The sequence below is a fragment of the Callithrix jacchus genome, chromosome 4 (genome assembly GCF_049354715.1).
Source record: "Callithrix jacchus isolate 240 chromosome 4, calJac240_pri, whole genome shotgun sequence".
Taxonomy (NCBI): domain Eukaryota; kingdom Metazoa; phylum Chordata; class Mammalia; order Primates; family Cebidae; genus Callithrix; species Callithrix jacchus.
The window spans coordinates 160,209,381-160,225,318 of NC_133505.1; the positions used below are offsets into that span (position 1 = coordinate 160,209,381).

At 37.3% G+C, this 15,938-nt stretch overlaps 1 long non-coding RNA gene across 1 annotated transcript in view; it reads left to right on the plus strand.

Moving 5' to 3' along the window:
- LOC103792684 (uncharacterized) overlaps nucleotides 1-15,938 on the plus strand; it is a 61,632-nt gene that overhangs the window by 7,224 nt on the left and 38,470 nt on the right. Inside the window, exon 2 of the long non-coding RNA XR_619561.5 lies at nucleotides 2,252-2,405. This is a non-coding gene — a long non-coding RNA (uncharacterized LOC103792684). The remainder of the gene's footprint in view (nucleotides 1-2,251; nucleotides 2,406-15,938) is intronic.

A 15,938-nucleotide genomic window follows, 5' to 3' on the forward strand; every position in this document is an offset into this window, starting at 1 on the left:
AATAATTTTTTGAAATAAATTACTCACTATGGTATTCTGTTGAAGAAACAGAAAACAAAGTAAGATATTTTATTTCATTTTTAATTTTCTTTCAGCATAATTTTATTCACTTGTTTAGTACTATTTGTTGAAAGATTATCCTTTATCCACTAAATTGCCTTTGGACCTTTGTTGAAAATCACTACACATATGTGAAGGCCTTTTTTTGAGTTCTGCACCATTAACTAATTTGTGTATCTTTATGTCAGTACCTCACATTTTTCATTACTATAGTTTCTAGTTTGCTGAGAGTTTAAATTGGAAATGACTACCAGATTTCATCCAGTGCTTTTTATAAATATTTTCAGGATACATACATATATATTATTTTAATTTAAAAATCTTGTTATGGTGCAATGCATTAACTTGTTTTCAAATTTTGAACCATTATAATTTGTAGAAAATAAGGCAAATGATATTATTTTGTTAGCAAAAAATTAGTGAAATATGGTTAATTATGTTCATATAACAGAAGCTCAGTAGGGTATGTGCCTACCTCATACTATTTAAAATAAATTTTAGAGCATTTTGAATACTTTTGACTTTGCTTTATTATTTATAGCAACCAAGTACTTAAAATGCAGGTCAACATGGTTAACAAGTTTGCTATCTGAAACAATATTTTGAATAGATGTATATGTACATATTTGTGAATATATTTTCTATTCAATCTAGTTAAAATTATTGTTGTTGTTTTATACCCTACAGAGAACTTTATTAATCTTACCTAAAATTTTTGTAACACAGATTCAATTTAGGCAATATGTTTCATAGTTCTGCTAAAGACAAATACAGAAATTATAATCAGAAGGCTTAATCAACTGTGGCAAAATACAAATGAGGCAAAACCATAGTACATTTATTTAATTATCTAAATTTGCAAAAACTTTTCCTCAATGTTTAAAGAAAAACAACCCAATTAAATCAGACTAAGGATAAACAGACTTCTCAGCAGAGATACTTCAGCTGAGCTAGTATAAGATGCTGCCCATTAGGAAGTGGTCTCTTACAGATATGGATTTCATTATTCTTTTCTACAGTGTGTAACTGAGTTAGAAAATATAACTCAGCATCTTATACTCTTTGTAATGAAATATTTTTCATTCTATTTGTGTCCTCCAGATAATGCAACAGTATGTTTGTTATAAGAGTAAATATAATTTTTGTTATTTCTTTTTGTAAAAAGAAATTAATAGTTAATCATAATTAACTCATCAATTAATAGTTAATCATAACTGATTTATACAGCTGAGAAAACAGAAGTGGTTAATTGAAATGTTGACATATGGCACAAAAACATTTTAATATCATCTAGCCATTATAAAATGATGTTTCCATTGTTAGATTTATGAATTTGAAAAATGCAATTGAAGTGTGTGAGAATGGTAAAATGAGATTTTTATTAAAAAATTGATGGGCATTATTTTTAAAAAGTATCCTTTTCTTGAGAAAGATTTTCATACTCCTTATTAAGCAGTTGAATCAAGAAACATGATTATAAGAGTATAATGTGCATCTTCCAGAATATTTGCCCATTGGTTTATACATTTTCTTATGTTTACAGAGAATATCTTTCTTGTGAGTTCTTTATAAGATAAGCAATAAGTAGAATAAAAAGTGATTAAGAAATTTGTTTTGACCGAGAGTGGTGGCTCAAGCCTGTAATCCCAGCACTTTAGGAGGCCAAAGTGAGTGAATTGCTTGAGTTTAGGAGTTCAAGAGCAGTCTGGGCAACATGGTGGAACCCCTACTCTACAAAAAATTCAAAAAAATAGCTGGATGTGGTGGTTTGCATCTGTAGTCCTAGCTACATTGAAGGCTGAGGTAGGAAGAAGGTTTGAGCCTGGGAGGTGGTGGTTGCAGTGAGCTGAGATTGTGCCACTGCATGCTAGCCTGGGCAACAGAGCCAGGCCCTATGTCAAAATAAATAAATAATAATACAATGAATTTATTCTAATAACATAAATTAGTACCTAAATCTATAAAATTGGAATCACAAAGTTATGCTGTTACAGAGTCCACACAATGCAGACCCCCAAATAAAAAGCAGAAAGCCTTACCAATATTTCTTAGCCTCATCCTTATATCCTTTGTGCTAGAAATTTGACTTGTGCTCACTTCAATTTTAGCCCAGTGTCTTTGTTCATTCACTCATTTGTTTAGTGAGTAAATCAGAGTCAGACACTAAAATAAAATAACATTTATTTTACAGATGCTGACAAATCCTCAACCGTATGTCAGAATCCATGTTAGATACTAGGGATACGAAGAGATGTCTTCCATCCCCAGAAAGGAGACAGACAAAGGAACTGATAGTTGAAACAGCATATGTGGAGTTGTTCAGCGTGTCATGGGAGCACATACAGGTAAAATTAACTTAGTGATATTGGAGGCAGGATTGCAAGTGAGAAGTAATGCTTGAGTGGTCTTGATAGACAAGTAAGAAATTAGTTTGGTGAGGAAAGTCAGATCTCTCATGGGAAAAACAGCTTGTTTTTCAGTAGCATGAAAGCCCCCGAGAACAGGATGTACTTCAAGAACACAAAGTAGTCCCATAGAGGGGTGTGCGTGTTGACAGAAAATAGAATGGATGTAATAAACCTGAGTCAAACATGAATGTTATTCAAAGAAACTTGACTTTACTTAAAAAATAGAATGTCAAAATTATCTGTAAGTAGATTATTTTTTTATGATCAATTACCAAGTTTTAGGTAGGAAAGAGACAGCATTGACTTACGTATTTCTGATGTAGATAACAAATATGGTTTGGAAGACATGATGTTGGATTCAAGATTGTTTAAATTAACTTGAGGTAAAAAGCAGTTTGTTCTGAGCCTTTCTCTAGAGGGAGCATATGGTTTTCTTATGTGTTTTATTTTGTAGTAGTAGTGCCCTTATGATTGTCTTGTCATATCTTTCCCGACTTGTTGGATTTTTAGGTTGTGCTGTATCATTCTTTAACAGAATAAAGGTTGTTTGAAAGATTGAGTGAAAACACAAACTACTTGAATTTTCAGTCAAGGGGAATAAAAACCAAGTGAAAGATTTTCGGGATGGGAAGCACTGTTTTGAGTGACATCTAGGACTGCTTTATTAATGAAAATACGTATCAAGTGGCTTGTGTGTGTGTGTGTGTGTCTGTCTATATCATTCAAGTGCCTGGAACACAGTGGTGAGAAATGATTTTTGGTTTCATGGAGCTTACAGTAGGGTGGATAAATAGACTTTAACCAGATGCTTTTATAAATACAGTTGATCTTTATTATTTGTAGATTCCATATTTGCAAATTTGCCTGAGTGCTAAAATTTATTTATAATCCAAAGATCAATATTCACTGTACTTTTGCAATTATTTACGGACATGTACAGAGAGCAAAAATGTTGGTGGCTGCTATGCACACTCCAGGCTGATGTCAAACAAGGTGACACTCTGAGTAAGCATCTTGTTTCAACCCTGTATAAACCAGTGTTCTTTTTGTGGCCTATTTTGTGAACATTTTTTGCATTTTGTGCTTTTTCTTTTTTGGTGATATTGTTTAAAACAGTGCCTAACCCTAGGGCTGAAGTGCTGTCTAATGTTTCTAAGCACAAGAAGGCCATGTTGTACCTTAGGGAGAAAAATCCAAGTGTTAGGTGAGCTTTGTTCAGGCATGAGTAAAAGTACCAATGTGATCTCAATGTCAGTGAATCACCAGCACATATTAAATAAGGTGATGTTACCCAGTAACACACACACAAAAGGCTATGTATTGATCATTTGACAAAAATTTGACCAGAGGCTCCCAGGAACCTAACCCTGTATTTCTCCTAGGAGCAATTATTCAGTATTCACTAACTCAGTGTTGGTGGCAATTTCACAGACCATAACCACCATGGATAATGGGAACTGACTATACATATAAAATTACAATTAAAGTAAGTGCTTTTCAGAATAAGCAGTTGGTATTAGGTAAGTGTATGTTTTTGTTTATGAAGAGGCAGATATAGCATTGAGTTAGGTTGTCCAGGAACATATTCCTGAGGACATGGTGTGGTGTTCAAGTATAAAAGTAGGATAGGCCGGGCGCGGTGGCTCAAGCCTGTAATCCCAGCACTTTGGGAGGCCGAGGCGGGTGGATCACAAGGTCGAGAGATCGAGACCAACCTGGTCAACATGGTGAAACCCCGTCTCTACTAAAATACAAAAAATTAGCTGGGCATGGTGGCGCGTGCCTGTAATCCCAGCTACTCAGGAGGCTGAGGCAGGAGAATTGCCTGAACCCAGGAGGCGGAGGTTGCGGTGAGCCGAGATCGCGCCATTGCACTCCAGCCTGGGTAACAAGAGCGAAACTCCGTCTCAAAAAAAAAAAAAAAAAAAAAAGTAGGATAGGTTTTAATAAGATTAAAAGAGAGTGGATGTGTCATCCCAGAACTATAAGACAGACTCCTTGGACAGAAAGCATGGTTTTTATCAAGGATCTGAAGGAAGCCACTGTCACTAGAGCTTAGCGTTGAGCCATCATCTTCCATAGAGGTCCAGAGTATGCAAAAACTTATAGATCCTCAGTCTAACTACTAAAAAGCCATTGAGGGGGCAAGTGGTGGCAATGATAAACATAAAAATTATTAGTTTTTATTTTTGGAAAATTTTTATCTAGCAAAGAATAACTCAGAGATGACAGCTTAGACAGCAGTGATGGCAGAAGAGAGAAAGAGAGGAGATTAACCCTATATTTAAGGCAGTTGAAGGAAATGAAATGGTGTTTCCCTGACTGGACAGACTAACCAAAGATAAAATAAGGCCAGTGACTAAATTGAACAGTTTGACTCAAGGTGACAAAGTGCCAAGCTATTGTAACATAAATGAGAAGAACAAAGATAAATCATTTTTCATATTTTAATCTCATTTGGCGAACAAATCCACTTTATATTCAGAAAATAGGAAACCACATTTCTTTTTTTCAGGAGTGAAATGAGGGTTAATCCACAGGAGAATAAACAATTATGGCTTCATAGCATACAAGATTACTTTTCTTTCATGGATAGAATATAATTAAATGAAGCAGTTTTTAATGGAAAGAGTGGAAAACTTTTATTTGCCTAATCTATGGAGGTAGCAAGAATTGTTGGTTTAATCCTATTTTAGGATATCATATGCATATTATCACTTCTTTTTGATTTTTTTTCACAAAGACAAATACCTTTTTTGATAAATTATTATTTTTGCTTTCTGAGATTCTTGGTTATATATTATGGCTTTTAAATAAATATTTGCATGATTCAGAGCAGGTTGATTTTTTGACTTGGAGACTAATCATCTGAGAATGATTTTTCAAAACCATGAATTTATATAGTCAAAAAGTTCTTTAAAGCTTACCAAAGGCAAATCTTCAATTTTAGGGAGGAGTAATCCATACTGCACAGCTCCTGTAGATCTCTCCCGCTTCTGAAACCAGACACTTCTACAATAGGTGGTTTTCAGGAGCCACCTTATTAAGTTAAAGCACCCGACTGAGTCATCATCCTCATAAAAATTTATAATGTAATATTTGCTTTACTCCTTGTGGGATCAGCACTTAGATATATACTCACTGATGATTCTCAGTATGTATACAAAGGCAGTTTTCTGAAAACTACTACATTTCTGAGCCATAAAATAAAGAGGCAGAATAAGTGTAGGTGGCCTTTATTTATCTAAAGTGCTGTGCAACTTCGGCATGTTTTAAATGTCTGCTTTCAGAAATTTCTGTTTCAAATATCATGTTTTAGCTATGCTGGTGATGAGAAAAGGAGGTTCTGCTTTTTGTCATGGTGTGATGGATGCTGATTTTCTCGAGTGCAGGTGATATTTTTCAGAGGAGAGTCAATTATTTGCATAATAGTCTTTGCAAAGCACTCTGCCCTTCTTTGAGATGAAGAATATTTCAAATATTGTACAATTAACTGTTATCAGCTACTGTGTTGTGATTCATTCTCTCTGGAAGAATATATAACAAGGACATAGAAATAATTCCTGAAACAGTTCAAAGGTTTGAGATGCAATAAGGAATTCAAATACAAATCCCAAAGTGGGAAATTGACTTTGTCAACTGAAAAAGTAAATCATAGAGGTAGGGAAAGTTATTTTAGAAAAAAAAATGAAAGCAAGAGAAAGGAGGGAAGTGTAGTACTTTCTTCACCTTTACAAGAGACACAGTTGAATATCAGTTACACCAGCTTTATCTTTTCTTTGCTTCAGAAATCTTCAATATCAACACTTTAAAAAAGCCTAAAAGTCAACTTCAGAGGAGCTATTTAAATAGAGCTGATAAGCATTATAATGGGCTGCTGAATCCAGAAGCAAGTCAGATTTCATGTGAAGTTTATAGTTTTTCTTTGCTGGTTGGATTTTCAAATCACATTCTATCTTTATAACAGCCTTTAAACTGCTATATTCCAGGTTCCTTCATCTCTTCTACTTCAGATCTTCTACACTTGACCCTGAAACTTAATTCTCATATGCAGTTGGAGTGTTTTAGTACCTCTGTGGTATTATTTGAAAAAATTGGAATAATAGATGAAATTTTAGGTCTGGAGTTCATATGCCATAAGATTCAGTCTTAGAGAGTGTGTTTAAATTAAAAGTGCTTTCTACATATCCCATAGAAGCACTCCCAAGAGGGAAGTATCTTAACCATGGATAATCATTAATGCATATATATGCACTAATTTGTCAACTACCCTTTAAAGGGACATTCAGTGACAAAAGAAACTAACCAGAAATCACCTCTTTACTTCTAATTTGTTTATGTTAATGGCAATAATGCTGCCTTGTCTTTTAGTCTCCATTCCTCCCACACTACAATTGTAGGTTTTTTTCCAAATTAATGTATCATAATGTGTTTTCAAATACCATAAATCTTGTCTTCAGCAGTGCATATAATTAAGTAGAATTACTTTCTATAAGCTGATATCACTGAATGTGAAGACAATGACAAAATACTTTCTATCTTGTACTAGCCGTGTGTGGATCTTACAGTGAACTTTTCTCTGGATAGTCCATGGTATTTTTTGGCCTTAAGTAAGTGAAAAAGGGACTTTTGATCTTCTTCTTTAGCCTATAAACTTTTCATAGGTGGAGACTCTGCAGATTACTGAATTAACTCATTTATACTTTAACATTTCAAATTTTCATAAAGTATTGGATGTGCATGGCTAAAAAAATCAAATAGTAGAGAAAGTCATATCTGTTAGTAATGTTTACAAATGTGAGTAACACACAACCAACTAACTATCAGAGGTTTAAACCATAGAGATATTTTTTTCTTCCTATACTGAGGACTCAAGATAAATAAGCATGAGGTTGGACTGGTGGCTCTATACAGCTGTCAGACCCAGATTCTCTTTCTGTTCTTACATGTCCATCATGTCATCACTTGTCATCAAGGATATGATGGACATGTCATGTCCATCACTTTTTGTTAAAAGTGACCTTTAATGCCAACGGTTAAAATTCCTGGATTATTTAGGGTCAGCTATTCTTTCTATGGATTCTGTATTGTGGAATTCCAAAAATCTATGTCTTTATCCAACCAAGAAAGGTAATGAAATAGCATTGGGATATAAGAAAGATTTGAGAAAGGAAGGAAGCATAATGCACTAAATTGCTCTCAAACACCTTGTTGACAAAAAAGTCAAACTTTGTGAAATATTTGAAAAGATATACTTTGTGCCAGATATAAGTGACCATGGCTCATGACACAGCCTCAGGAGGTCTGAACAACTTGTCCCCAAGGTAGTTAGGCTACCGCTTGGTTTTATACATTTTAAGAACGATGAGACATTAATTAAATACACTTAAGCTATATATTGGTTTGGAATATCCCAGAAAAGTGGGGCAACTTGAAGTAGGCATTCCAGGTTATAGTTAAATTGAAAAGTTTTATGATTGGCAATTGGTTGAAAAAGTTATTAGAAATAGAAGGGAATATCTGGGTTATGATAAGATGTTGGGGAGACCAAAGTTTTATCATGCAGATGAAGCCTCCAGGTAGCTGGCTTCAGAGAGAATAGAGTGTAAATGTTTCTTATCAGACTTAAAGGCTGTGTTGATGTCAAATGCTGCTATTCCTTAATTCCAAAAGGGAAGACGGCATAATGAGGCATGGTCAGCTCCCCGCTTCCTGTCATGGCCTGAACCAATCCTTCTAATTTGTTTATATTAATGGTGTTAAATTTGGAAGGCCCTGGTCCAAGATGGGTCCATTGAGGAGGTTGCAGGGCAAGTGGGAGGGCTTCAAATTTTATTTTTGGTTTACAACCTCCAGACCAACAATTCTCCCTTTCTGTTATAAAATAAGAACCATCCACAATCCGATTCATCCATAAATTAGTTTGATTTTCCTTCTTCTCTATTAGGTAACAAAAATATGTTTTTTAAAACAAGTAACGTAACCACCGAAGGCATTCTTCTTGCCCACTGTATGTAAAATAAAGACCAGGGCACTGCAGTAAGAAAGAGTTTAATAGATATAAGGCTGGCCAAGCCACATGGGAGATGGAGTTACTACTCAAATAATCTCTTCCAAAGCTCTTAGGTTAAGTGTTTTTCAAAGTCCCTTTGGGGGAAGGGGTAGGGGTGGCTAGGCTTGCTACTGATTGATTAAGGCAGAGATGAAATCCTAGTTGGTCAAAGCTGTCCTTCTGTGGGCTGAATCACTTCTACGTGGGGCCACCAGAGCAGAGTTGGTGGGTCCAGGTGGAGCCATGCATGTCATACATGCAAAAAGCCTGAAAAGATATCTCAAAAGGCCAATCTACTATAGTGTGTTATCTGCAGGAATAATTGGGGAAGTTGCATATCATATAGCCTCTGGAATAATGGCTAACAATTTTTCCTGCCTGCACCTTAGCAGGACTCATGTCCCTCTCCTACTCCTAGCCTGATGGCCTCCAATTTGCTTTAAGAAAGCTGTCGAGTTTTGGGCAAAGCCTATTTATCACTTAAACTATAGCCTGAATGTCTTCCAAAGTTAACTCCGCCTAGTAGCCCAGGATTAATTAAGGGAAAGGCAAGATGTGGCATAGGTTAGCTCAAATCTCATTCACAGTCATAATTTTCTCAGTGATAAAATGTTTGCAACAGCAGTTTTTAATAAGGACATGCTGAAGCACAGTAAGATCCACATTCCTTGCAAAGTTTAGCTTATCCTAGTGTGTCTTATACTAAGACTGCTATTACTATTACACTGACTGCTTTCTCTTAGCTTCACCTTGCTCAGCCACAGGCTTCCTCACTTGGGCACTCTGGACATGCTCAGGGCCTTCTGTTTGCTTTTTCTTCAGACTGTCTTGTTCTTCCCCACTGATATTTCTGTTGCTGTTCTCTTACTTCCTTCAGGCCATTATTCAAAGTTTGCTTCTCAGGCATTGCCTGGCTACCCTTTCTGCAATTGCCACATCCCCAAATCCAGCACTCTTCATCACTCTTCTTCCATTTATTAGGAAATATACTAAATTCTCCATATTTAATTTTTTTTGTCACCTATAGTAATTTTTTTTTTTTGAGGGATGGGATTTTTGTCTCTGCATGCAGTGTGGTAACTCTGGTACTGAGGGACTGTGTTAGAGGGACTTCCTGGGGTCGGCTGGGGGTTTTGTTTACAGCATAGGACTTTCCCACCTCTGGCCGGCTAGGGACTTTTGTTTTCACTTTCCTGTCTCTGGCAGGCTAGGTAGGGGCTTTGTACCTGGTTATCCTGCCTCTGGCTCTTGGAGTTGGGGGCTGTATCACTCAGGGTTGTAAAACAGTAGCCAATCTGGTAAAGGATTCAAAGATCAATTAATCCAGAGGAAGTTTGAAAGAACCCCTCTCATTGGAAGAGAACATGGATGGGGAGAGAACAACTCAAGAGTTAAAATATCTAACTGCCCCAGCCTGGAGTGGCACCCGCTCCAGGTCCCCTTCCAGGACATGAAAGCAGTTCTTTTGCTCTGCCAAATAAACTGCACTATTGCACATCCTTTGGGTGCTTGAGTTTTATCTGAGCTGTAACAACTCACTATGACGCCTAGGTCTCCTTTTGCATTCTTCGGAGTTGGGAGGCCAGGAAGCTGAAAATCCGGATGCAGTGAGTCTTACAGTACTAACAACAATTTCTGACACTTTGGCAATGTTTCTTCAATGTATTCAATGAATGAATGTAGCCTGAGGGATGGAGGGGTTGGGAAAACTGATCTTTATTTCAGGATCTCAGTTGGAGAGGTAGGTGAAGGTGGCAGAGCACCCACTATCTGTTGCTTTTTCCTTTTTTCTTGTGTTCTATCTGGGACTGACTATTGATGTTTCACATTTTTTTCTTTCCACTGTTTAATATTATGTGTGTTTAGGAGAGGCTTAGATTTGTTTTGGATTTAAAAAAAAAGCCAGAATTATTTGCTATGGAGTCACTGTCTCACAGGCTGAATTATGTGGGCCAGAGGGAAAAGGGAGCTGGCTTCGTTGTCCTTCATCTTTCCTGTTTTCCTACCCAGCTTCTGTCACTCTCTACTCAAATTAGGAGCTAATCTGAGCAATGTCAGAACTTGCTCCATAAAACTCAATGAAATAATTTTAAAAATAAGATCAATGGCTGGCTCTGGAAGAGAGGGTATATATATTCTTGCCACTGTTAAACTAAGTTTAGCCTAAAGCTGCCTGGTATGGTTAGGCTTTGTGTCCTCACCCAAATCTCATCTTGAATTTTAATTCCCATAATCCCCATGTGTCAAGGTCAGGACCAGGTAGATGTAATTGAATCACAGGGGCCATTTTCCCATGATATTCTCATGATAGGTGTTCTCATGAGATCTAATTAAGCATCTGATATTTTTTCTGCTGGCACTCATTCTCTCTCCTGCTGCCCTGTGGAGAGATGCCTTTCTCCATTATTGTAAGTTTCCTGAGCCATGCCCCTGAGCCAGGTGGAACTGTGAGTCAATTAAACCTCTTTCTTACAAATTACCCAGTATCTGGTATTGCTTCATAGCAGCATGAGAACGAACTAATACATTGCCTTCTTACATATTTCAGCTTAAAAGTTTCTCTGTATATTGTGAACTGTAACCTAAATGGAGTTGAATATTAGTCTGTTTACATGCTAAAGATACACCCAAGACTGGGTAATTTATAAAGAAAAAGAGATTTAATGGAGTCACATGGAGTTCCACATGGTAGGCCTCACAATCATGGTAGAAGGCAAAAGACACATCTTACATGGTGACAAACAAGAAAGAATGGGAGAGCCAAGCAAAAAGGAAAACCCCTTATAAAATTATCAGACCTTGTGATACTTTTTCACTATCATGAGACCAGTATGGGAAAAATTACCCCCATGATTCAATTATCTTCCACCAGGTAGAAATTATGGGAGCTATATATAGAAATTATGGGAGCTATAATTCAGGATGAGATTTGGGTGGGGACACAGCCAAACCATATCAAATTGTAAATAGACTGTAGCCTGCTCTTGTTCCAATCACTGAATTTTGGCCAATCATAGGTAGCCAACTTTTTAAACTGTGTTCAAATAAGGCAAACACTGAGCTATAACAATCTCACTGTTTCTGTACCTCACTTCAATTTTCTGTATGTCACATTCCTTTTTCTGTACATAAATATTTTTCCACCACGTGGCTGTGCTGCAGTCTTTGAACCTACTCTGGCTTGGGAGGCTTCCCATTTCACAAACTGATCTTTGCTCAATTATACTCTTTTAAATTTAATTCAGCTAAGATTTTCTCTTAAAAATATCTTCTTTCAATTGGATATAAACAATAATAAAAATAACAGCAATAATAAATAAGAACATACTGTTTACCATGAATCAGGCACTTATCTATGTTTAACATACATTTAGCATACTCTTTAAGGTTCATGACAATCCTATAGGATATATGTACTATTTTTATTCACATTTGATACATTATTGAAATAAAATATTTAGCCAAGTTAAATTTAAAAGGTTTAATTGAGCAAATAATGATTCATGCATGAATTGTTTTGACTTTGAGAGGATGACCAAAACTGTAGTCATTGATGTGTCACTGTCATCATTGTAAACATACTTATTTCATCTTGAAACTTAATGGGAAATAGCAGAACAGTAAGTTTTGTAGGTGGGAACAAGGACTTCAGTTTCTTTTTTGTAAGAGTAGTGTAGAGGGTACCTCCTTGTCCTGAAATGTCCTGTGTACAGGAGAAAAATAAAACCTGGTCTGTTCTAGGATCTTTGTGTTTTCTTGAAGTCTTAGTTTGACTATACCACATTTAGCATAAGTGACTCCATTTTGTTTTGGCCTGGTCTGTTGAGACCTCGTGCATGAGCTAAGACCAAAACAACAGCCTCCCATAATTTGTTTAAAAACTGCCTCATTTTGGTCAGGGTCTTACTTAGGAGAGAGTGTGACCAAAACTTAGGGCCTTAGTGCCATTCTCAGTTACCATCATTTTGAGTTTCTGGTCTCAGCATGTAATTCATGGGTTATCGTGCTCTTATAGTCACACATTTCTTTCGGCTCTTGTTATTCCAGTTGAAGAGAGATCATTTGACATTCTAGAGATGGCTGCATGAAAAGTTAGGCCCACAGGTAAAACAGACTTGCTTCTTGTTTAGGCCAATCCATGCGAGAGGCCAGGCATAGAGGATGCTTTCTTGGCTCTATCCCTAAGGGGTTTCACCCTGAACTCAGTAATTATAACTAAGAAACAGTGGCTAGTTGAAAAGAACACCCTATTGATATAAAATGCACCTTTCTGGAATTTAATTGGCTACCTTAAAACTCTTGTAAAAGAAACTTACATCCATAAAAGAAATCTCAATTTCTTTTTTTTTTTTTTTTTTTTTAATTGAGACAGAGTTTCGCTCTTGTTACCCAGGCTGGAGTGCAATGGCATGATCTTGGCTCACTGCAACCTCTGCTTCCTGGGTTCAGGCAATTCTCCTGCCTCAGCCTCCTGAGTAGCTGGGATTACAGGCACATGCCACCATGCCCAGCTAATTTTTTGTATTTTTAGTAGAGACGGGGTTTCACCATGTTGACCAGGATGGTCTCGACCTCTTGACCTCGTGATCCACCCGCCTCGGCCTCCCAAAGTGCGGGGATTACAGGCGTGAGCCACCGCACCCAGCCCAAAAATCTCAATTTTTAAGGATGTCTGCCTACATATAATAGAAACTCTAACCTTTCTTTTAAATGTAAACAGTAATTAATGCCTTTCTTTAAGATGTTTTTCTATCTTAAGTGAACTTTTACTTGAGCAGTTTTTTTCCCCCTTGGTTTGAGCAAATGATGAATCAATACTTAGGCTGAGAATCTTAGCTCTCTGCTTATGAAGTATTTATATTTTTAGTTTCACCTAAGAGTTGTCCCTTTAGAAATGCAAATCTATTGCCTGGTTAACAATTGTTAAGGGAAATGAAACAGGTAATTGAAAGATTGATACACCAAATGGAGAAAAGGATAACTATTTTAAACCTGGCAAAAGCTATAAGATCTGCTTCTGTTTGTTTGTATGTCTATATGTGTTATGTGTATGTGATGTTCAGTAAATAAAGCTAGTTTTTAACTTGTTGGTTAAACAGAAACGGGTTCACAATTGTCAGTTAAATATAATTAGATACTCACTTGATTTATAAATACCTTATCTAGGATAGATATGTTTCCACCTTTAGAGTGAAATAGTAACTAAGCAACGGTTAGCAGATTTAATTTTTCTTATCAATTAGTTTCTTAAGCTTTTTATTTGCCTTTTAAAGTCTCTAAATACAAATATTGAAATCATTTTAGAAAGCTCTGCATATCAATAGGCGTCCCTAGATGAGACTAATTTGGGAGCCCTCATTTCCGAATGCATTTCTTCATAGCAGTATTGTTTATTTGGAACCTTCTATGGTAACTTATCATTAGTAAGATTTCACCATTTCTGTAAGACTTTTCTGCTTCTGAGGCCTGATACTTACACATTGTGAAAAAAAAAACTAAATCTTGTGGCCCCAGAATTACTAAGTGAGAGGGAAGAGTCAAGCTGGGAACTGCTTAGGGCAAACCTCCCTGTCATTCTATTCAAAGTCACTCCTAAGCTCACTGAGATACATGCATATCTGATTGCCTCCTTTGAAGAGGCTAATCAAAAACTCAGAAGAATGTAGCCATTTGTTTCTTATCTACCTATGACCTGGAAGCCCCCTCCCAGCTTCAAGTTGCCCTGCCTTTCTAGATGGAACCAATGTTCATCTTACATATGTTGATTGATGTCTCACGTCTCCTTAAAATACATAAAACCAAACTGTGCTCTGACCACCTTGGGCACATGTCATCAGGACCTCCTGAGACTGTGTCATGGACACACATCCTCAACCTTGGCAAAATCAACTTTTTTCAAATTAAATGAGACCTGTCTCAGATAGTTGGGGTTCACAGCATGTATAAGCTGGAAGGTACTCCGTGCTTCCAAAACTAAGGATTTCATCTTTAGAATGTCAGGTTGTCTTAATCAGCCTGGCTAATGATTGCTTTCTAAGCTAAGCATGCAAGAAAAATGAAACAAAAGGGAGAACAGAGAAGTCCAAAAGTCAAATTTTCGACCTCCTGCAATATTGCCATTTACTACTGGTTTATTTCTGACCCAGTTAGACATAAAAGGCTTATAACTGGATCCAAGCCAGTTAATTATCAGATCCAATTTGATCTGGACCTTTCTGTTGTGACTTCCAAACCCAGTTTGGGTCAGATATTCACTGAAAGAGACATACTCCAAAACACAAATCTGTGGAGCTTCAGAATCTAAGAAAGAACTTGCCATGATCCTCAGTTGCTATGAGTGGGAAATAGACACAATGGTTTAAATGAAAGGAGTCAAACTCTATGAAATATTTCAAGAGATTTATTCCGAGCCAAATGTGAGTGACCATGGCCTGTGACACAGCCCTCAGGGAGTCCTGAGAACATGTGCCCAAGATGATCAGGGTACAGCTTGGATTTATATGTTTTAGGGAGGCATGAGACATCAATTAAATACATTTAAGAAATACATTGGTTTGGTTTGGTTTAGAAAGGTGGGACAACTCAAAGTGGGGAACTTCCAGGTTATAGGTAAATTTAAACATTTTCTGGTTGACATTTGGTTGAGTTTATCTGAAGACCTGGGATCCATAGTGAGGGACTGTGTTAGAGGGACTTCCCAGGGCCAACTAAGGGGCCTTTGTTTCTGCTTTCCTGCCCCTGGCTGGCTAGGACCAGCTAGGGCCATTTGTTTTCACTTTCTTGCCTCTAGCAGGCTAGATAAGGCCTTTGTTTCTATATTCCCACCTCTGGCAGGCTAGGTAGGGGTTTTGTCTCCAATTTTCCTGTCTCTGGCTCTCAGAGGTGGGGCCTCTGTGAGTCAGGGTTGTAAAACAGTAGCCAATCTGGAAAGGATTCAAAGATCAATGAATTCAGAGTAAGTTTGAAAGAACCCCTCTCTTTGGACGAGAACAGGAATGCAGAGGAAATAACTCAGGGGTCAAAGTTCTAGCCGCCCCAGCCTGGGACGGCACCCTCTCTCCAGATCCCCTTCCATGATGTGGAAGCTGTCCTTTCACTCTGCCTAATAAATCACACTGTCACACACTCTGGGTCCATGAGTTCTATTTGAGCTGTAACACTCACCACAACACTGAGGTCCCTTTCCCATTCTTTGGGGTTAGGAAGGCCAAGAGCCTAAGTTCTGGCTGCAGCTACTCTGCTTCTATGGTGGCTTAGTGGTTAGAACTCCTGGTATTCACCCAGGTGGCCCGGGTTTGACTACTAATGTGGGAACCAGGGAATCCACCGGCAGCTACTCTCGTTACATCTGTTGGTGAGCCAGCCAGGAGACATTGGATTGAGTGGTGAGTAATATTGCACCCCTTTCACTTGCTAAT